At 38.0% G+C, this 23,723-nt stretch overlaps 1 protein-coding gene across 4 annotated transcripts in view; it reads left to right on the forward strand.

Annotated features, from left to right (window-relative positions):
- The window catches only part of NCOA1 (nuclear receptor coactivator 1), a 206,888-nt gene that overhangs the window by 53,490 nt on the left and 129,675 nt on the right, over positions 1-23,723 (forward strand). The gene's annotated exons all lie outside the window — the stretch shown is intronic.

Genomic DNA, 23,723 nt, shown 5'->3' on the forward strand with positions numbered 1-23,723 from the left:
CTCACCAGACAGACAGAGAGAGACAGAAAGCGAGAAATCATCCCCCAGGGGGGATGGTCACGCCGCAATCCCTTCTCCTCCATTCTCCTCTCGGGATCTTGGGCACGCACGCACACGTGCCCGGCGTGAGTTTTAAGCCACCGGGTCCGGGACACGAACCGCGGTCGACTACGTGGGAGTCCAGCGACATAGCCATTACGCTAACTGCTGGTTCCCTAGGTTGTCATTCTTACATGGATTTATATAATCACAAAATTGTACTTAATGGGAATTAAATTTCTCTCAGTCTTTCTGTAATGTTCCTTCCTGATAAAAATAACACGCTAAAAAACGCAAGGGAACGACCACTCCATTTGGCTAAACAGGAATTTTTAAAAAAAAAATGGATAAAGAATTTCTTGGAAGGAGACGAGTGTGAATTTAGAGGTGAGAAGAAGATGACGAAATAGGCAGCTGTAATGAATAAAGTGATATTAGGGATTATACGAGCAACGAGCAAAGCTGGGTCTTTAAAAATACCCCCAAAGCAAGCAGTAGCTCTGCGTGTTTGGCAGCAGATGATTGTGAGTTGATTTAGGGTATACTTTTGATCTTCTGCTGTTCAGCATACCCACGTGGGGCCCACCTGTAAGTACGTGATTTTATGCATGTTGCAGACCCTGACTAGAACTGGGAAAAGTAGAGCAGTTGGTGTGGATATTTGGAAACTTCGGAAAACAGTTGTTGAGGAACTAAAGCTCTTAATCCCTGAGGGTTTAGCAGAGGACAGAAAGAGGAAGGGAAAGAGGAAATCAAGTTTGTAAAAAATTAACTCTGAAAAAGATAACTTAGGAAAATCAGTAAAATGAGGTTGAATTTGGGAACATAAACATGTTTACCATGGTAACAAACCTTAGTATACCAGGACTAGCCAAAACCTTGGAAGGAGAAACAGTTTTAAGTCTCCTCTCCCCCCAAAAAGAGACATTATAATGCTATCTCGCAAACCAGTATTCACAGAGTACGTGGTCGTCTGGGGCTTTATGGTATGAAGTTGGGCAGGGTGGTAGAAACATTGAGCATGAAAGCATGTAGCTTCAGATTGTGGTGTTGGGGTATGAGGAATTCCAGCTGCCTTTCTGGACAAGTATTCATGCCTCATGGGGGTTTATTTTAGCAATTTTAGTGAAGAGAATTATTGACTACCTTCTAAGAGGTTTTTTTTTTTTTTTTTATGATTGTTGTTTTGCTGTAGGGTGCATGACTTGCCAGAGAGAGTCAGAGAGATGGGGAAGGGCAGTTAGAAATCCCCCCTTAAGGGGAATGGCCATGCCGCAGTACCTTCTCCACTCCCCTCTCCAGATTTTTGGACACATGTGCACAGGTACCTAGTGTGATTCTCAAGCTTCCGGTCCAGGACTCTAACCATGCAGTTAGCCATGTGAGAACCAGCACCTCAACTGCCACAACACCTGGTGGTCCCCTGGAAATAATTTTTTAGCTGAATGTTGTGACCACTCCACCCTCAGCTTCTGCTGGTTTTCTTTCCATTTCCCTTTCTGTTTTACTTGTTCTTCCTGTTTTAACTGCTCCCTTTCTTAAATACTGCGGGTTTCTTCAGTAACCCATTCTCTCTTCACACTCTCCCTTGTTCGTCCCATCCCCCGCCCCCACCATCAGTACGTTAGTGACCCGTAGGTCTTTACATCTCACTTTTTGGGGGTCAGCTGGACATGCCCATTTGAATGTGCTATTGCCACCTCCTAATGAATGTGTTCATAACTGAATTCTTTAGCCTCTCCCTCAGACATCTGTCATCTCTGTAAGCCCAGACTTGGCTAAACAGCATTCATGACTCCTTCGTGCCAGAGAGCTTGTTATTTGTGGGAGCTTATTTCTGAATATATTCCTGACTATGAACAGTTTTAGTCAGTATATGCCTTATCATAGTACCATTTTTAATAGCAAAAGAAAAAAATTGGAACCAGTCTTCAGTCCTGCATTACTATATTACTTAAGAGCTCTGACAGAGAGAGAGAGGAAATGTTTTCAGACAATAAAGACTGTATAGAATAACATTTAATGACATGAGAAGTTACATGCATAACCTGAGTGAAAAAAGATGCTCTGAAACAGGATTGTGCACTGACTCCAGTCAGTCAAACAGAACTGTACATGCACTGTATTTGTAGTAGAAGAATGTGTACTTAATTTTAGACAGTAAAGTCAATGTTGATCTTAATTTTATTCCTCTTATTTACCTGTATTTTCTACAGTTTTTACAAAAATGTGAAATACTTTGGGATTCACACAAGCACGCACAACTTGGCCTTTTTTCTTTTTCATTTTTTCTTTTCTTCTCTCAGCTCTTGTTGAATTAGTGCATGCAGTGTGCCGTTGACTGCAACTGTTGCTCTCGGTCCAGCTGCTCATTGTGTCTGGATAAGACTTCACAGCGCCCCTCTAGCCTCTCGTTGCTCAGCTGCCAGAACTGTCTTCCTAAAAATCCTTGCCGATGGGGTTCTTCTCTTGCTCACACTTTCTAGTTAATAGCTATACATTAAGTCTCCCAAACCATCAAGAGCAGAGAACATTTTGAATGTTTTTTCTTGTTACTATTTTACAATCTATCTGGCCCGAAGCTCTTCAGCCAACTGGAATTTAGTCAACTCAAGATTTCACTTGGGGATGAGGGATGAGAGAAAAAAGAAAAGAGAGAAAAACATGATTTGAATTCAGGCCTTTACAAATCTTTGCTCCTCTTCTCTTCTGCCTCTACAATCTGTCATACTTTGCCTTTACTGGGTGCTTTTTGTATTCTTTTTTCTCCTCTAAATTCAATACGCAATTTATTGGTTTTCTTGATTATTTAGTCAGTAAGAACAAATAGCCAACTAATGAAAATCCATCGGTTTTTGTGCCAGTTATTATATCAGCAGATCCTATTAGGAGTATTTATTGAAGCATGTCATGCTAATAATCCCAGAGTGTAATTATACTTGCAGATTTTTCTTGCTTTCAGGGAGTTTGTAATATGTTCCAGATGGTTAAATAGGAAAGAGTCGACATTTTGTACTGTCTTTTCATTTATTATTAAGAGTTCGATGTTACTTACTAGTTATATTACTATTATTGGCTTTTGTTAGATTTAAACATCAAAGGAATTCAAACAAAAAGCTGGTTTTTAAAACTCTACTATGGTCAGCAATTAACAGGACCTTTCATGGATTTTTTCCTCCTGATTATTGTCTAATTGTTTCAATTTAATCATCATTAAAATGAGATAATTGAGCCTTAAGTAGTAGTTCTTTTATGCATGTAGTTTTAAATTTATTCTTAGAAAGTAATCATTTGTGTTTGTTTTAGACTTGAAATTAAATGGTGAACTCTTGAAAAAACTTACATGAAGATTGAAAAAGGGAACCAGCAGTCAGCGTTATGGCTATGTCGCTGGACTCCCACGTAGTTGACTGCGGTTCGTGTCCCGGACCCGGCGGCTTAAAACTCACGCCGGGCGCGTGTGCGTGCGTGCCCAAGATCCCGAGAGGAGAATGGAGGAGAAGGGATTGCGGCGTGACCATCCCCCCTGGGGGGTGATTTCTCGCTTGCTGTCTCTATGTCTCTCTCTGTTTGTCTGGCGAGCGCACGCGCCTTACAGTGAAAATATCTCCGAAAAAAAAAAAAAAGATTGAAAAAGAGTAATTTTCCAAACTAATTGACATTTCTTAGACGTTTTTCCATGAACTACTATGGTCTTAGATTCAAAAATCAGTAGAACATATTTATTACTATTTTACCAATAGTAGTAGGGATGGCTTTTCATTGATCCATTTATACTCTCTTGACCAACCTTATCAGACCAGCCAACTACTCTTATTTGAAAGGCAGTTTACCAAAGATTAGGCATATAACTTGTGAACTCAGTGTAAAACAGTTAATGGATCAGAGCTTCAGACCAGAATGCTTGGCTTCATTATTACAGTGAGTTAACCAATAAGCCAACTAGTTAGCTAACTTGAAATATATTGCTTTCAGTAAGAAACTACTCTTCTAATTTATTTAATCACCCATATATTTTTATAGTGTTGTTTTTTGGGGGGGAGAAAGAAGAGGCAAATTTGTTTTGATTCTGAGACTACATTTCTTAGTCTTTGAAGTTCTCTTTAAGACTTGTTGCATAGAGAAAACAGGCAAAAACCATAAAAGATGCAATTCCACAGTTGTGGTTTTGGTGATAAATAATGTGGGCTATTCCTGAATGTTTTTTGAAATGAGGGGAATAATTTAAATACTATACGATTCAGCAAGTAGCAGCCTATAAATTGCTTTAAATATCTTTGTTAACGCCCAGACTTTCCTGTCCGTAAGCTGCCATATCTTACCTTCTCTTGACCTGTCCCCTAAACAACCTGCCCTCTCAGCTTCTTCAGACTGCTTGTTGCTTCTTCCCCACACCTGCTCTACAAAATTCTTTCCAGTTTTTTTCAGGTAAGATTCTTACCCTTTCTAGAAAATTATTTTAAATTCCTTGTTAGCAAGATCAAACTTAGTCCACAATTATGACTAAGAAAACAGAGGATTTCTTTTTCATGACTATTGCTAAATTTTATATAATTTGGTGTATTTAGTTCGTATAACAAGTGTCATGTTCACATTAGTATTAACTGGTCAGTCTCCTGAGTTTATCTGAGAATATGGAAAACAATATGGGAACATTTAGGTTTTTTCTTTTGTTGTGCTTTTAAAGCGTTGTGTATATTCACTTGATTCACATATAGAAAAATCTTGATTTTCATACCAAAGTTATATTAAGGTGGAGTTATATTTTTAAAAGATTGATTTACTGAGGATTCTACTAAATGAAATAATTTAGCCTTCCGTATAAAAATTTTTTTGATTTATAAAAATTTTGGTTATTCAGGAGCTTCTAGTTATATCTATATAAGTTACATGTATATAATGAAATTTAAGCTAATTAGAGAAAATACCTCTGTGGGTTAGTGATAAGACATAATAACGGGATATTTGAAGAGAACTACTTGGGGTACATGATACCATCTTCTAGTTTACTAAACTAGAAAATTTTCCTTCTCCTTCTCTGGAGTGAGTGTCCCAGCCTCCCTCTCTTCTACCTACCCATTTTCCCCATGTGGTAAGATTATTCCACAATCTTGTGTGTGTGTAGAGGGAAGGCCTCCTATCCTCCTGACCTGTTCCTGGAATATGGCATTTAAAGCACTTGTCTCTTGTAAGCATGTAGAGAATTGCTATATTGATACTACAGTCCTTATTTTCCCTGTGCCTTCCTTTGTTCCTTAATGCATATCTGCTATATTTTAAGTCTATTGATATTTTTTCATTTTTAAAAAACACTTTAACCATAGTATTCCAGTGTCTAATTGAACATGAGGATTGTCTGAGAAGCAGATTTTGTTTCCAATGTTGTGTGCGTTCAGGCAGCTTTCTAAGCAGAGCTTATGAATTCGCTTTTCCCACTGGTCCAATTTTTTACTGATCTCTGTGTTCTTACATCGTTGGAGACAGTTAGGAATTAGTACACACCTCTGTCTTATTTCCCAAACCTAATGTTTGACCTCATTCTGCTAACTGACTGTCAAGTTCTGTTCACAGGGTGATAGGTATGTGGTAGTGACACTTATAGTTCCCATGTGTTTTGACACAGTGCTTGTGTAAGAGGAAAGTGCTCTACTAGTCCGGGAAAATCATGTTGTATGAACTTAAGTATTGAGCAGAATGGACGATGAACATAGGGGAGGGAGAGTGAACAGCAGTTTGATTTTTTTCATGTACTGTGACCCTCAAATGCTTGTTACATAGCCACATAATATACAGAAATTTGAATGAAATAAGAACCAACTTTCTTCCTTTTTGGAAAGGAGGAATAGTAGCCACAGTGATTAAAAACTGCTGATCTTCATACCACGGTTTTTCAACCTCAGCACCATTGTGATTTTGGATTGGGTAATCTTCATTGTGGGGGCTGTGACTTCTACCTGCCAAACAATCAGTAGCACTATCCACCTGGAGTCGTGACAGCCAACAATGTCTCTAAACATGCCCAACTTTTGTATTAACCCTGGGGTTAATACAGCACTCAGTTACCAGCTACATCCCAAACTTAGCTTGTACTTGTAACTTTGCATTTTCAATTATATGATGACAACACATTCTTAGAAGGTGCATTGTATGTTTTAATTATTTTGGTAACTCCTGAAGCCTGTACCAGTTTACATTCCTAACAATGATAGGGGACTTTTTATATTCCTGTATACTTTACCAGTGCTGGATTTTGTCAGTTTTGTTCATCTTTAGCCAATAAGATGATTAGAAATAGCTATGCCATAATTTTAATTTCATTCAGATGATTATTTATTAGGTTGGATATATTTTCATTTTTATTATCCATTTGCATATTGTCTTTTGTGCATTGCTTGTTTTTGTTCTTTGCCCATTTTTCTGGGGATACTAATTTGGTTATTTGTGGGATTATAGGATTGCTTTTCATTGTTAGGAAGTATTCATTGTTATGGTCATAATTACACTTTTTCTTTGTGGTTTCTGGCTTTTATAGCTAGTTTTATGTCCTGGTCTTTCCTAATACATTGAACTTATTGAGCTATCATATGTAAGATATTCTATAGTTTTTTTTTTCTTCCTTCATTTGCCTGAGGGCACATGTGATCACTGGAGAGAGACAGACCCAGAGAGAAAGCAGGAAAGCAGCAAAAGTTCTTTGCCCATTTTTCTGGGGATACTAATTTGGTTATTTGTGGGATTATAGGATTGCTTTTCATTGTTAGGAAGTATTCATTGTTATGGTCATAATTACACTTTTTCTTTGTGGTTTCTGGCTTTTATAGCTAGTTTTATGTCCTGGTCTTTCCTAATACATTGAACTTATTGAGCTATCATATGTAAGATATTCTATAGTTTTTTTTTTCTTCCTTCATTTGCCTGAGGGCACATGTGATCACTGGAGAGAGACAGACCCAGAGAGAAAGCAGGAAAGCAGCAAACACCCCGCCCCCCGCCTCCCCGTCCCCATGGGACATGGTCAGTCTGCAATCCCTTTTCCTTTGTTTCTCCCTCTTTTTAAGATTTTGGCCACACCCACACGCACGGACACACCCACACGCACGGACACACACTCAACATGATTTTCAAGGTCTGAGACTCCAGCTGTACAGAGGGCCTTGTGGGATACAACTGCCTTAACCACATGGCCCTGATACTCAATACCATTTTTTAACTTAGTTGAATGTAGGAAAATACTGGTAGTTCTCAAAAAAAGGAGGAAGTATACATGTGTGTGCATGTACATACACAGGACTGAGGACAGCCATGCAGTATGCTTTCTTAGAATGCACCTGAAAGCTTAAGAGAAAATTGACTTGAGATTAATAGGTGATTACCTCAAATCTCCCTGACCAAATTCTTTCTTTCTTTTTCTTTAAGAGAGATTTTTTGCTATAGGGTGCACACGCTTGCTGGAGAAAGAGAAGGACAAAGAGACAGGAAGCGAGAAATAGCCCTCCAGGGGGAATGACCATGCCTCAGTCTCTTCTCTGTACACCTCTTGGGATCTTGGGCACGCCCAGTGTGAGATTTTTGTTTGTTTGTTTGTTTGTTTATAGCACAGCAGGGAGTTTGTTAAAAGAAAGGGAAGAAAAAACAGAGCTCCCAAGAAGGGAGGGGTCCTGGAAAATGGGTTGCCCAATCTATGTGAATTTTAAACTACCTGGTCTGGGACTCAAACTGTGGTCGACTATGTGGTAGTCCAGCCATGTAACCATTATGCCATCTGTTGGTCCCTCCCTAACCAAATTCTGTAAGGTCAAACTAGTGGTGAGAGTTCAAATGGTTAAAAGGAGTTAGAACTAAAAACTCAGAGAAGTGAAGTAGTAAGGATATAAGCATGGGAAGCTCGAACGTCCTAGCGGAGTCCACGTGATAATGGGATTTGGGAGACCTGGTTTATATGGGATACTTCTGGTCCCAAGCATTTTGAGTAAGGGGCACACAATATGTACAAATTTATTTTTGTTTAAGTTTGTTTATTTCTTCCATGAGCTCGAGAGAGAGAATGTGCACACACCCCCAACAGGGTCTTTACACTGTGATCTACCCGTAGCTTCCTGGATCATGGGCACATGCATGCCTGGTGTACTCAGGGAGGTCCCTGGATGCGGACGGGGACCTTTCCGTATGAGTCAGCCTGACAGAATGTTGTTGCATTTTACCATTGCACTATCATCTGTCTGGCCCCAGATATTCAACTGGTGCTAAGGTATTTGCCTTTTCTAACGTGTGTAGACATTTGCACTGATAATACAAAAATAATGTAGGGTAAAACTGGTGCCTTATCACAAATCAAGACAGAGATTATCCAGCTGTATTCTTGATTATTGTCTTCATTAGTGCGACAGTCAAAGTGAAAAAAAAAATTAAGTTCTTAAAGAGCTATTAAATGTTCTAAAAATATCTCAGTTTTAATTTGTAATGTAATAAGTATTTGTAACTTATATAAATTAAGTTTCTTTGGGGTCTCAGTAATTTTTAAAAGTGTAAAAAGATCCTTAAACCAAAATAACTCCAGACCATTTATCTAGGCGAAAAAGGAAAAATCTATTATGTTTTTATATTTTCTATTCTTGATGTATAAAGCAAGTCCTTCTTTTATAAGCACAGAAAATAAATCTTTATTTTTAGAAGGCATACAGGGTAAGTGTCTGTATTTTTTAGTAAAAAAAGTTAGAGTTACAAATTTCTGCATATTCAGTTCCCAGTCCATTCCATGCCTCTGTTACCCCTCCCCCTTTCAAATTAAAAACACAGATTAAGAAAAACTCAGTAGAAGTGTTGGACACTAAGATGAAGAAAATTTTCTTGAAAGTAGAGCAGAAAGGCAAAGAAATAAACAGAAAATAAAGGTTGGGCATCAGAGATTGTGGCTTGAGATCCTGTTGAGAGATTGTCTCTCTTTCATGAAATAAATAAACATTTTTTAAAAAGAGATCCAATGGGTAGAAAGGAAGACTGTCTTTGTCAGTTAATAGTGTGGCGGAGTTGACAGAACCTCTATGTAGAAAATAATAATACATACACTCATCTGATAAAGTATATGCCAATTCAGCTGTTACCTAAAGGGATTTAATCTTTGTTTTTTAGGAGAATGCCATTTTCTAACACATAAAATTTGTATTGGGAATTAAAATCCTTTCTGAGCGTCTTGCAGTAGTGGAAATGTAGAACAGCCTAGTTTTGGTGGTCCTCAGTAGCTGCCTTTTGATTTGGTAGTTTCCCTCTGGAAAGAACTTAACACTTGTAATTTAGATGTTAAGTTTAATTTTTAGCCTTTTGAATGAGAACTCTTAATACCCTGGTGTTTTCTCTTGCCTTGTAGCAAAAACAGAGAAATTACATTGTTAAATGTTAAATTAAATGATGCCACAGAAAAGGAAAGAGAAATTATTTTGTGGAAATGATACTACAGAAATGGTCTTCCTCCAAGTGATAGAAACTAATGTAGCAGCTTTACTCAGTTGTTTGAGCGTTTCTTCCTCTCCCTGTTTTCACCACCAAACCTGTGCCTGCCTAATCCCTTACACTAATCATTCTGGTATACCTACCCTCATCCCACACCCCATCCCGGGTCATTGATACTGCTCTTGGATTTGTATAGAAAGATTTGTATTGTCCCTCGACCAGCTTAAGGATCCTCATTTTCTTTGAGGTTTTAAGTACATTAACATTGTTGAGGGGACCAGCAAGTGGCATGGTGGTTAAGGCGCTGGACACTCCCACATGGCCAACCATGGTTTGAGTCCTGGACCTAGTGGCTTGCTTTCTCACTTTCCCTCTCTCTCTTTCTCTCTCTGTGTCTCTCTCTGGCCAAATTAAAATAAATGAATGAATAAATAAAATTAAATAAAATAATTCTTAAAAAAATTGTTGAATTAGAGCTGATCCATTAATTCCACAAAATATTTTAAAATGTCAAATGCCTATTTTGTGTTAGGTTTAAAATATTCACCTGAGACTTTCTAGTTTAGTGAAGGAGGCAGGTAATAAACACACAATCACTAAAAAAAAAATGTAAATAAAAATTGCAAATAATACTATGAATAAAAGAAAGGAAAAAAAGTTTTTCCATTTTCCATGAACTTTTTGAAGTACCAGCATGTTTACCAGCCAGGTTCCCTTTGCAGCTCTTGCTCTGGCCATGGTGCAGTAATTTTCCTATCTTTCCATCATAATGCAGCTATGTTTTCTAGCCCCATTCATGAATTTATCCAGAGTTTTAAAGTTGGCTCAATAAATAAATTTTGTCTTGAGAAAAACTGTAAAGCAAAGCCGAAAAACCATTTTGTAATCATAAGGACAATGAAATCAGCCTTTTAAAAATTCAAGGTTGACAAGGAAAAATAAATGTTGCCATTCTATTACAAAAAGTAAATTGATATATAATATATGTGTATTTATAAATATTTTTTAATTTACCAGAGGACTTGAACTGTGCAGTTGCCTATGTGGGATCCAGCTACCTTAAAAACCAGGCCAGGGACTGACCCAAATATATATTTACATATGTGTTTGTATGTAAGTACATGTAATTAAAACATTTTTTTTTTTTTGTTATAGGCTATCTGTGTACAAGAGAGAGGCAGACAGAGAGAGGGAAAATGAGAAGTCACCTCGCAGAGGGAATGGCCACACCATAATCCCTTTTCCATTCTCCTCTCATTATTTCGGGCATGCATGCACACAGGCCTGGCCTGTTTTCCACCTGTGTTAGGACACAGACTGGACAAGTTGACCATGTAAGATCCAGCCACCATACTACTAGCTGGTCCCCAAATGTATTTTTTAAGTTTCTTTTTTTTCCCCTAGATCTCCTTTCAGATAATGATAATTAGACATGTAACTACACACTATGGAGAAATGTAATAAATTTTACATCTATTTCTAAATTAAAGTTTTTTTTATATTAACATGGATGACTTGATTTTTTAATTTAATTTAAATCATTTTCATTTTTGATTTGGAGTGCATCACTCGTGTCATTATTGGAAAGTTGGTAGCATTATTCATTCTGAATTATTTTTCATAAATCATTTGATCTCAGGACCAGCAGATGGTGCAATGGTTATGTCACTAGACTCCCACATAGTTGACCATGGTTCAAAACCTGGACTTGGCAACTTAAAACTCACACCCGGCATGTGTGTGTGTGCGCGTGTGTGTGCGTGTCTGTCTGTCTGTCTGTACACACAAGATCCCGAGAGGAGAATGGAGGAGAAGGGATTGCTGCGTCGCCATCCCCCCGGGGTGATTTCTCACTTTCTGTCTCTGTCTCTTTCTCTTTGGCAAGAGCACGTACCTTATAGCATAAATCTCTCTTTAAAAAAATTATTGATCTCTAGGACCAGTTGGTATAATGGCTATGTCGCTGGACTCCCATGTAGTCGACCACGGTTCGAGTCCTGGACCAGGTGGCTTAAATTCATGTCGAGCGTGTGTGCATGCATGCCCAAGATCCCGAGAGGAGAATGGAAGAGAAGGGATTGTGGCGTGGCCATCCCACCCCAGGGGGTGGGGTGGGGTAATTTCTCGCTTTCTGTCTCTTTGTCTCTCTCTGTCTTTCTGGAGAGTGCACATGCCCTATAGCAAAAACCTCTCAAAAAAATTATTTGATCTTTTCTAATAAAAAATTGCATGATGTTTTAAGTGCCACCTTTTCTTAAATTTTATTTGAAGTATATTAACTTAAATGACCCACTTCTGTTGTAGAGGGCAATATAGGTCATCTAAACTATGAGTCCCAGCACACTGAGAATTCTAGCAAACTTTATTCATTTCTCTACCCAGCAGAAACAATATCCTAAAGAAGATATGTCAGGATCATGTTTAATAAAGATAACTTGAAATCCACACTAATTTTACTATAGGAAATAATGGATAAATTGGGAGTATTTTAATTGTTGTTAGTAGCAAATTACTTTCATCATTTTTGTATATCTGGGTGGGAGAATCCACTGTTTTTAGAGATTCACACGTTTCTTTTACTTCCTTACAGAGAAAACATTTGACTGGTTTCTTTTAACATCTCATAGGGCAATAGTTACTAATGGAAGGTGGTTCCCCTCCTCCCCTTTCTAAAGGTCAAAATCCATGGTGTCAGTTTGTGTTTACCCTTGGTCTAAAGCTGGAGTTTTTCTCTTCTTAATCAAGAAACTATTAGTTCCTTGCTTATTTTTTATTTTTTCTGTCACATAATTCTTTATGTTACTGAATAATTTCGATTGCTCATTGGTTCTCAAGAATGTCAGGTGGATTTTAAAATCCTGAAAAAGATTAAGGTGATAATAACACACACAAAACAGAAATTTCTGAATGATTGCAAAATAATAGGAAAACTGAAGTAAATATTAGAAGTGATAGTGCATGGTATTTGATTCCACGGAAAGGTGGTAGATTGAGCACACACTTAATATTGTTCCCTTCCAACAGTACAGTAAGCAACAAGAACAAAAAAAATCATTAGGAACTTTTTAAAAAGTCATAAATCCAAAGAGCTAGGGGAATAAGACAGGATATGACAAAATTTACGAGATGGAAGAACAGCTAGAACGGTCTGATTAACCCTAAGACGGCCTGGTTTCAAGAGCAGAAAGCAGATGGCCTGCTGGGTCTACCCTGGGTTAGATCTTCAGCGGACTCAGATGGCAGTCGTCCTGTGTGACTCTAGAAGATGTGGAAAAAAGGGGACTGAAATTAGAGGGATCCTTCGAAAGTTATTTTAAAAGTAGTTAGATTCCCAGGTCTCCTTCTTCATTCTTTGTCACTTGCTAATTCACTTTTTTTTTTAAAGGTTTTTGCCATAGGGCACATGCCAAGAGATGGCTTCACTGTATTCCCTTTTCCTCCATTCTCCTCTTGGGATTTTGGGCACACACCCCCACATGCCTGGTGGGGTTTTGAAGCCAATGGGTCTGGGACTTGAACCATGGTCTGCCATGTGAGAGTCCAACACCTTAACCACCATACTACCTGCTGGCCCTAATGCACTTCTTTCATCCCAACAGAAACAAAATAAGCAAATAGGGAAGAAAAAAAGAAAAAACTGGGGAAAACAGACCTCACAGTCTAGAAATCTTTATGTATATGTATGCATGCACATATCTACCTGTCTACACACACACGCGTATACATATAGCCTTGGACATGTATGTATTAGGTCATCATGTATAGCAAAACGCAAAAATACGCCATGACTTTTTTGATGACCCAATATGTAGGCATTTCATATAAAATATCTGCAGGAAGATGGGATGCTATATGCAAATAGCAAGAATAGGATTTTTTTTTTAAAAGAGGGTTTTTGTGGTTTTTTAAGAGGTTTTTGCTATAGGGTACTTGCGCTTGCCAGATAGACAGAGAGAGACAGAGAGACAGAAAGCGAGAAATCACCCCCTGGAGGGATGGTCACTCCGCAATCCCTTCTACTCCATTCTCCTCTCAGGATCTTGGGCACGCACGCACACGCGCCTGGCATGAGTTTTAAGCCACCGGGTCCTAGACACGAACTGTGGTTGACTACGTGGGAGTCCAGCGACATAGCCATTACGCTAACTGCTGGTCCTTTAAGAGGTTTTTGCTACAGGGCGTGTGTGCTCTCCAGAGAGACAGAAAGTGAGAAATCACCCCCTAGGGGGGATGACTATGCCACAATCCCTTCTCTTCCATTCTCCTCTCAGGATCTTGGGCACACACACACATGTGCCCTGCGTGAGTTTAAGCCGCCGGATCATGGACTCGAACTGCGGTCGACTACATGGGAGTTCAGCGATATAGCCATTACGCTAACTGCTGGTCCCAGAACAGGATTATTTTTTAAAAAGCAAAGGTAATTCTTATAAATTAAGAACATAAAGCACAAAAGAAAAACTCAGTAGAAGTTTTGAGCACTAATTTGAGGGTAATTTTCCAGAAAGTAGAGTGAAGAGGCAAAGAAATGATGAAAAGAAAATAAAAAGACTATATATAGTTCAGGAGGACCAACTTCCTATTACTGTTTTTTTTTTTTTCCTCCAGTTGCAGAAGGGTGTGTGCACTTGCCAGAGAGAGACAGAGAGGAATAGTGATAGAGCATATCCCATGGGGAATAGTTACGCCCAATCTCTTCTTTATTTCTCCTTCCTTTCGGGATTTTGGGCATGTATGCACACATGCTTGGTATGTTTCTCAAGCCACCAAGTTTGAGACTTGAACTATGAATTCAGCAACCACGTGAGAACCACTTTATAACCACCATACCATTGACTGATCCTCACTTCCTATGATTAAGCATTTTAAAAAAGAGAGAACAGAATAAAGGAAAAGGAAAAAAAAAGAATGAATAGTATAATTCAAGAACATTTTCCAGAAGTGCCTATTGAATATCCAGTGAAATGGATGAAAACAGACCAGCATAGTTCAAAGAACAGGATATCCAAATAGCCAGCTGAGATACTCAGTGGCCATAGTATTTAAGGAAGTACAAATAGAAATAAGATAACCATTTTTCATCCATGAGACTGGTTTTAAAAAATGATACCATTGTAAAGAATACAAGGAGAATTGTTCTCCCACACACTTTGGAAGAAGCATGAAACAATCATTTTGGCGAGCAATGTGACAGTGAAGTTGAACATAAACGAGCACTAAACTCCAGAAATTTTACTTCTGGATACAAATTCTTTGGGCCAACTTGTGGCATGAGGGCGTTTAAGTGATTGGATCCAACATGGCCAACTGCATAGTTCAACTCTGGGATTAGGCCGCTTGAAAAAACATGCCCAGCACAGGTGCACAGGTGCCCAAAGCCACTAAAAGATGGAGATATACAGAAGGGGTTGTGGCATGATCATTCACTGTGGGAGGTGCTTTCTTGTTTTCTCTCTCATTCATTCTCTCTGTCTCTCCAGTGAGCTCACATGCTCTGTGGAAAAAAAAGAAATTAAAGGAGAAATTCTTCCACTTATGCATACAAAGTTATATCCCTGTACAAGAACACTCACTGAAGTATTATTTGTAATAACGAAAATGTATGCCTAAATATAAGAATGGCTAACTACAGTGTGGTCTAGTCACATACAAGTATCAACAGAACACAGTACATACATACATGTACATACACACACGTATATGCCTCAGCATAGATAGAGCTCCAAAACTTAGTTCATGAATCAGCAAAATGCAAAATGTGTATTAATATATATATAAATTTTAAGTATGAACATTAATGTATATTGTTTATGAATACATATATGTAAAATGGCATAAAAAGTTTGACCGGGGAATGTATACCAAATTCACGATTTTGGTTAGCTCTATCAAAGATAAGGTGAAGGACTGGGGTGGGCTGTGTATGAGTGTGGGAACTTTAACCTTATAGGTAATACTTCTCTTAAAAAGGAAATAAATGGAGCTAGCAGATGGCATGGTAGTTGAGGCGACTCCCATATGGCTGACCACAGTTTGAGTCTCAGACTTGGCTACTTGAAAATGTGTGTGTGTGCCTGCCCAAAACCCAGAAGGAGAATGGAGGACTGCTGTGTGGCCATCCTCTCTGCAGGGTGGCCTCTCATTTTCCCTCTCTCTGTCTCTGTGTGTCTTCCTGAGCTCACATGCCCTATGGCAAAAACCTTAAAAAAAGAAAAAAAAAAAGACATCAAAATGTTTATTGTTGTTAATTCTGGGGGGCGGGGGTAGATCTACTGGCATTTATTTGTGCTATTTCCCTTTATGTTTTTAAGTAACAAACCAAGAATTCTTTATATACTTCCTTTTTACATGTTCTGTGTGTTAGGTGCGTTATAGGTACTCTTGTATCATCTCACTTCCTCCTCTGATTCTTCAGTGGGAATTGAGGTGCTGTATTAGCCAGCACACATGCCAGAATCTAACACTGGAAGCAGATAATGCAGATGGAAAGGCTTTACCCATGAGGGAAAAATCAAAACTAGCGTCTGGAAGCCTGTAGGCATGCCCAGTAGCCATGGGAATCTGTTAGGGGTTCCATCCATATCAGGTTTCCTATCTTGGATTTCTGTGGGAGAGCTATGGAGGAAGACTTAAAATAATGAACTCTGCATAGCACAGGTAATTATGTAATAATTACTGGAGTGATAAATATTTAGAATAATAAGCTCACTGAGTTAATAATGACATCATTCTTTTTCTCTGTATCCCTTTATAGTCCTCGTGTCTTCTTTATCTCTTAGTTTCTAGCTTTCACTTTAAATTATCCATATATCTTTTTTGAATATATATTCATCCTGTGCTTTTTTGCCTTCATGCAGTCCCCGAGTGACTGCTCAGCCTCCCCTCAGCATGGTTCTTCTGTTCCCTTGTGTGATTGCCCATGATTCTCTAAGCATGAACTAATTGTTCTGGGTACCCTGAATCATTCATTAGCAGCAATACATCTGGCTGTAGTTACTGCTTGGTTTTGGAAAAGGACCCATACAAACTCTCAGGTTTTATAGAAGAGAATGGCATTATTTGGCAAGGATTATACATGCAGGGAGGTTAATTATACATAAATTATTTTGGGGGATGCTTTTCCTTGGAAGTCAAATAATAGATGTGGATGGGCTTGTGAGTGGATCTTTAATGCATCTACAATGCTATCTTTGCATTGTAGTCAGTCGCTACTTAACAATTCTTATATAGATTTACGTAGGGCAAATGCAAAGATAAAGTTCTCTGCAGAGAAAAGAACACACACACAGTAATCTGGAAGAATATCATTTCCTAAGAAATGTTTTAGGGCCCTATTTTTATTTAAGTTCAGGTAAACTGGTCATATACAGTGAAAACAATTCAACCAAGTGTGATGTAAATTGATCTAACCTAACTAAATCTCTTCTTTAAGAGTTTTTAATTAGGGACCAGCAGATGGCAAAATGGTTACATAGTGGACTTCCACAGAGTCTACTGATAGCTTAAAACTCACGTCAGGCGCATATGTGTATGTGCTTAAGATCCCTAGAGAATGGAGGAGAAGGGATTGAGACATGGCCAACCCCATTAGGGGGTGATTTCTTGCTTTCTGTCTCTCTCCTTCTCTGGCAAGTGCACACGCCCGATAGCAAAAATCTCTCAATAAAAAAAGTTTTAATTATAAACCAATATGTAGCACTAGAAGGTTGACATTTCTTCGAATTTTTGAAGTGTGAGTTTAAGTCAAGAAAAAAAATCTTGAAAATATGAAAGGTACTTAGTTTAATTTAGAGGGACAATCAAAATTCAGATGACAGAGTTATTCTCTTTTCTAAAATTGAACCTTCTATGGGATTTACCATTAGCGAAATCACCATGATTTAGAGAAAATATAGTCTTTATATAATAAACAAAAGTCTGAAACAAGCATTGACTAATCCATTAAAGCTGTATACTAGAGATATATGTAAAATAAACCATGAATTTTATTTTTGAATATATGAATTAATGTGAGAAAATTTACAGCTTAATATACTAGTATGAACCCATGAGCATATTAAGTCATTACATATTTTGTCTCTTAGTTTCAGCAAAATTTTATAATTGTAACTGCATTGATCTTTTCTTTGTCTAAATTAATTCTAAAATATCTTATGCTTTTTTTTTTTGTGAGAGATTTTCACTGTAGGGCGCGTGTGCTCGCCAGACAGACAGAGAGAGACATAGAGATAGAAAGCGAGAAATCACCCCCCAGGGGGGATGGTCACGCCGCAATCCCTTCTCCTCCATTCTCCTCTCGGGATCTTGGGCACGCACGCACACGCGCCCGGCGTGAGTTTTAAGCCACCGGGTCCAGGACACGAACCGCGGTCGACTACGTGGGAGGCCAGCGACATAGCCATTACGCTAACTGCTGGTTCCCAAGTATCTTATGCTTTTTGATGCTATTATAAATAATTTTAAAAAAAAATTTCTAGTTGTTTGCTACATTTGTATAGAAGCAATTGACTTTCAGATATTCAGTGTGTGAAGTCACCTTGACAAGTTCACTTACTGTATTCACCATTGTATATTGTTTATTCAGCTTGCCAAGTTTAATTCTAATCTTTGTTTCTTAAATTCTTTAAAATTATCTACAAAAATTTATTTTTTAAATGACTATAAAGACAATTTTAATTCTTTCCAAACTTCCTTTTATTTCCTGTCCTTGCCTTTTGCATTGAGTAGGGCCTCTGGTACATTCAATGAATGATGAATAGAAGTGGCAAGAGGTAACATTCTAGCTTTGTTCCTTAGAGTTGGAGGAGAATTTGTAATATTTCACCATTATATAAAACACGAACTGTATGTTTTTCATTGATTCCTATCCCCCCTTATCAGATTGAAGAGTTACTTTTAATTATTAGCTTGCTGAGAATTGTTATCATGAATAGGTGTTGAAATTTGTCCAATGTTTCTTCTGTGTCTACTGGGCTATTTATGTTTTATTTTTAATTCTGTTAATACACTGAGGTACATCGATTGATTTATTTGTTTTTGTTTGTTTGTTTGTTGCTTTTTTTAAAATTGCCAAATGGCAGGGTGCTTGCCAGAGACAGAGTGAGAAGGAGAAAGTACCCCCCCAGTGAGGTGCCACAATCCCTTTTCCTCTTGGTCTCTATTCTCTCAGGATTTCGGGCATACATGCATGGGCCCAGCATATTTTTCAACCCCCCAGGGCCAGCATTCAAACCACGGTTTGCCATGTGTGATTTAGCTCCATTAAGCGCTAGACCATGGCATCCACTCCACTCCTGTTTTTGAATTTTAAATCAACCTTATATTACTTTGAATACGCCACACTTGATTATGGTCTGTTAACATTTGTGTGGCTGGATTCAGTTTGCAATTTAACACCCATATTCACATGGTCGATTTTTTTTCTAGTACTGTCTTTGTCAGGTCTTGGTGTGAAGGAGTCTGCTTGCTTAGTAAGCAAGTTGGGATACCCTCCTTTATTTTCTGAAAATTTTTAATATTGCTGCTATTCCTTAAATATTTGCTAGGACTCACCTGTGAAGCCATCTGGGCCTGGAGTTTTTTCTTAATTACAAATTAATTTATTTAATACATTCAATCTATTTCTCCTTTCATCTGTTTTATTATAGGAACTTGTAGTTTTTGAGCAACTTTTAAATTGTATCTCAGTTATTGAATTTATTCGCATAGTGTTTTTCAGTACATTGTGGTTTTAGGATCTGTAGTAGAGCATCTTTCCTTCCATTTCTGATATTGGTAATTTCTGTTTTTTAGCCAGTCTTAATAGTTTGGTCAATTTTTTATCTTTTCAAAATAGCAGCTTTTGGGCCAGTCAGTGACCTGGTGGGTATAAGGCAGCTAGATACGATGTGGCTAACTGCGCAGTTCAAGTCTCGGACCTGGTGGCTTGTGAGATATGCCAGGCACGTGTGCACATGCTCAGAATGCCAAAAGGAGAAGGAAATAGGGAAACGGATTGTGGTGTGACCATTCCCCATGGGGCATGCTTTCTCATAACCACCCTCCCCTTCTCTCCCTGCCTCTGTCTCTGGAGAAGAACACATGCCCTCTGGCAAATTTTGTAAAAAAAAAAAGAAAGAAAAAAAGAAAAGTCACTTTTGATTTTCATTTTTTTTTTTAGTTGTCCATTTTTATTCCATTGATTGTGCTGTTATCTGTTATTTTTAGCTTATATTTATGGTTTAAAATTTTTGTTTCCAAATATAAGCATTTCAAATATAGTGACAGAACAGTTCTGTGTTTTGATTGTGCTATATACCCTATGATTCTGGAAACATGCTAAAATGATACATAGAATTGTAAACAAAGACATATAAAAAATGACTATATGCAGAAACTGACAAAATTTAAATAAGATCTGTATTCTACTACGTCATGGATTTGTGCTAATCAATTTCCAGTTTTCTGGTAGCTGTAATCAGAATACTCTAATGCCTGAAGCCAGTAAGGCTGAAGATGAACCTTTAGGTCTAGCCTCTAAGCACTTAAAGGGAGTCCTGGTAAGAGAGTGGGGAAGTCTTATAAGCATATGTCTCATCTAGTATGGTTCCTTTCTCTCAGAAATGAGGCCCTCTACAGTTTATGCCTGCTTTAGTCACTTTCCATTGTCTTCAAACAGTTTTTTAAAAATATTTTGTTCAGAGGTTTTTTTTCTGGGGTTTGTTTTTAAGAATCATTTCATTTTATTTATTATTATTACTATTATTTTGCTATAGGGCTTATGCACTCATGTGAGAGAAAGAGAGAGAAAATGAGAAAGCAAGCCATCAGTTCTGTTACTCGAACCACTGTTGGCCATATGAGAGTCCACTATGCCAGCTGTTGGGCCCCGGAGTTTTTAATTGTTATCTGTGGGCAAGTTAGTTAAGACAGTTCATCATTATAGGAACCAAAGCTCAATTGTCTTTAAGTATTATGACTATAAAATACTTATAAACTTTTCCAGTAAAAAAAAAAAAAAGGAATTAGGGCCAACCAGTAGCATGGTGGTTGAGGTGCTGGATTCCCACATGGTCAAACATGGTTTGAGTCCCCCATCCCTGTGGCTTGAGAAAAATGCCCAGCGCATGTGCATATGTACCGAAAATCCTGTGAGGAAAATGAAGAAGGGCTTGCAGCATGGCCATTCTCCCTGGGGAGTGATTTCTTATTCCTTCTCTCTCTCTCTCCAGCAGGTACATATGCCCTGTAGCAAATTTAAAAATTTTGAAATTAAAATATAGAACTTTAGGTAATACATAGTAAGGAACATTACATAAATCAAAGAGAGAATTAAATGATAGTTTAAAACATAGAAAATCAGAATTTATAGGTACAGATAAGAATAAACTGACAAATGCAGCCAGAAAAAACAATTTTTTAAAAACATGTAAGTTGGTGTTTCAGAAGATTAAGGGCAGAATGTAATTATGCATTATCTAAGCAGCAGTCTCAAATAGAAATGTGTACTTAATCGCCAAAAAGGACTTCAGCTGTAAAATCAGATCTCTTTATCCATTATTGTACGGAAATATTTTCCATTTGCCTTAAAAGTTGTTTTCCTTACCTTTCTGATCTTTATCATTTCTTAGACAATAAAATGGCAATCTACCCTCCCTTTTGCTTTTGTTTTTTCCCTAATTGTTTTAGTTGTTTTTAATTGGCCTTAAATGAGGTGAGAGCAGAGACTAGAGCCATCTCTGGAAAACACCGTTACCTCATCCCCCTGGAAACTGCCCTCTAGAGCACTAGGTTTGACCGTATCTGTTTTGAGGACTCATTATGAACAAAGAAGTCTCCCAGGTAGAAATTAGTTCTGTTTTTAAAGAGCTTTGTTCAAAAGTGTGGAGGGAAGATGATTACCTGTTACCTATTTTTTTTTTATGAAAATATATGTTTTCTGGTAAGCTTCATGATTATTATAAAATAAGTGCTGACAATTCTACCTGAAAATGATTGCAAAATTCTAGGTTATACTTTAGGAAGCATTTTAATATGCATTGAAACCAAAATAGGCTTCAGATCTTATCTTATGAGACAGACCCTCAAGTGCTACTGGATTAAAGATAGCAGAAAAACTATACTGAACCATCCCTAGACTTGGTTCATATTTTCTTTTACATATATCCAGTTATTATAGATCTAGCATCTACTTGGGCACTTTTACATTGCTGCCATATTCTTCCAGTTCATGAGCTACCTGGGAAGGTAATCAGTGTCTATGACCATGACAATAGTAATAGCATAACATAAGTAGAAAATAAACATGCACCAAGCCAAGACAGATGGAGATTTGAAGAGTAATCAGAAACCAATAGATCAGTAAAGGGAAGACTTCCAGGAGGAAAGTTCTTTTTAATTGATAAATTTTTAATTGAATTAACATATATAGAAATAGAAAATGAAGATTCTTCCATACTTTTTAAAAAGGATTCTTTATTTAATTTTATTTATTATTTTTAAAATTTGCTATCGGGTGTATATGCTCACCAGAGATTGAGAGAGAGAGAGAGAGAGCAATCACCAGATCTGGGACACAAACTGTAGTCAACCATGTGGGAGTCTGGTGTCTTAACCACCACACCACCTGCTGGCCCCAACTTATATATATATATTTTTAAACTTATGCTTGGCACTCATTTTTACTGCCTTCAAGTCTTTGCTTATGTGCCATCTTTTGAGTGAGGCCTTTCCTAATTACCCTACTTGCTAACCCTCTACCACTATACACCCCAGCCTGTTTTTGCCATATTTTTCTCCGTAGCACTTAGATATGCTGTATAATGCACTTTAAAATTTTTACTTATTGTTTATTTTCCTCACAATAGAATGAGGACAGAGGTTTGGTAAATTATATTCATAGCTATATTCCTAGTACCTAGAGCAGAGGTTGGCATATAGTAAAAACTCAGTAAATCTTTGCTACTAACTTAAATTGGGCTGCTCACTCACTGAGGTCAGTTCAATTGAAAGTTATTCACATAGCCATCACCTTTTCTGGGATATGGGATACTGTCAAGGATTTTATTTTAAAAGTCTTTTCTTGAAGGTGAAACTAGACTTAGCATATATAATTCATATATACAAACAGATTTTATATAAATATCTAACAATTTGTTTACATGTGGAGTATAATATGTAATAGATAGAACATATGTCACGTCTAACGCTTGATTGGACAGCATTTACTCACTCATTCTCCAGGTTCTGTGATAAGCTTGCACAGTAGGAGAGCACTGATGCAGACTTCGTGTAGCATGTTGAGGCTAAATGTTGTCCTGTGGGTATCGAGGATTTAGTGAAGATGAGGGCATGATCAAACATGCTACAAACATAGTATTTGCTAGTCTACTCTGTTGACTCTAGAAGATAGATTTAGGAGGACAATTCTGGGAACAGGAGACTATTTGGGAAGCTTTTTTTTTTTGGAGAGGTTTTAGCTATAGGGCTCGTGCGCTCGCCAGACAGACAGAGTGAGACAGAGAGACAGAAAGCGAGAAATCACGCCCCCCCCCCCCAGGAGGGATGGCCACGATGCAGTCCCTTCTCCTCCATTCTCCTCTCGGGATCTTGGGCACGCATGCACACGCACCCGCCGTGAGTTTTAAGCCACTAGGTCCAGGATGCGAACTGCTGTTGACTACGTGTGAGTCCAGCGACATAGCCATTACGCTGACTGCTGGTCCCGGGAAGCTATTTTAGTAGTTGTGCTGGAGATGATGAGACTCCAAACTGGGGTCTTCATAAAGAAGAAGTGAGGAAGAGATGAATTGGGGGAATAATCAGGTACTTGTCCTATGCTTGCATGTGGCATGTGAGAGAATAACTCCAGTGCACTCACTGAGACAAAAAATACATGTGGAGAAAATGGGTTTAAAGAGAGATCATGGGGACTAGCAGGTGGCATGGTGCTGAAGGTGCTGGACACTCGTATATGACTGATCACGGTTCGAGTCCAGACCTGATGACTTGCTTTCTCACTTTTCCTCTTTCTCTGTCTCTCTCTGGTCAAATTAAAATAAATGAATAAATAAAATTAAATAAATAATCATTAAAAAGAGAGAGAGAGAGAGAGAGATTATATACTTTGCCTAGAGACAGGCAGGTAGTGGTTAAACAAGGGATTGAACAAGATCTTTCTGACTCCAAATCCTGTGCTTTTTTTACAGCCACACTCTGGTAGGAGAATCCAGCTGATTCTTCATCAGGGAAGTGATGTT

The sequence above is a fragment of the Tupaia chinensis genome, unplaced genomic scaffold, assembly GCF_000334495.1.
Source record: "Tupaia chinensis unplaced genomic scaffold, TupChi_1.0 Scaffold000207_1, whole genome shotgun sequence".
NCBI classification, from domain to species: domain Eukaryota; kingdom Metazoa; phylum Chordata; class Mammalia; order Scandentia; family Tupaiidae; genus Tupaia; species Tupaia belangeri.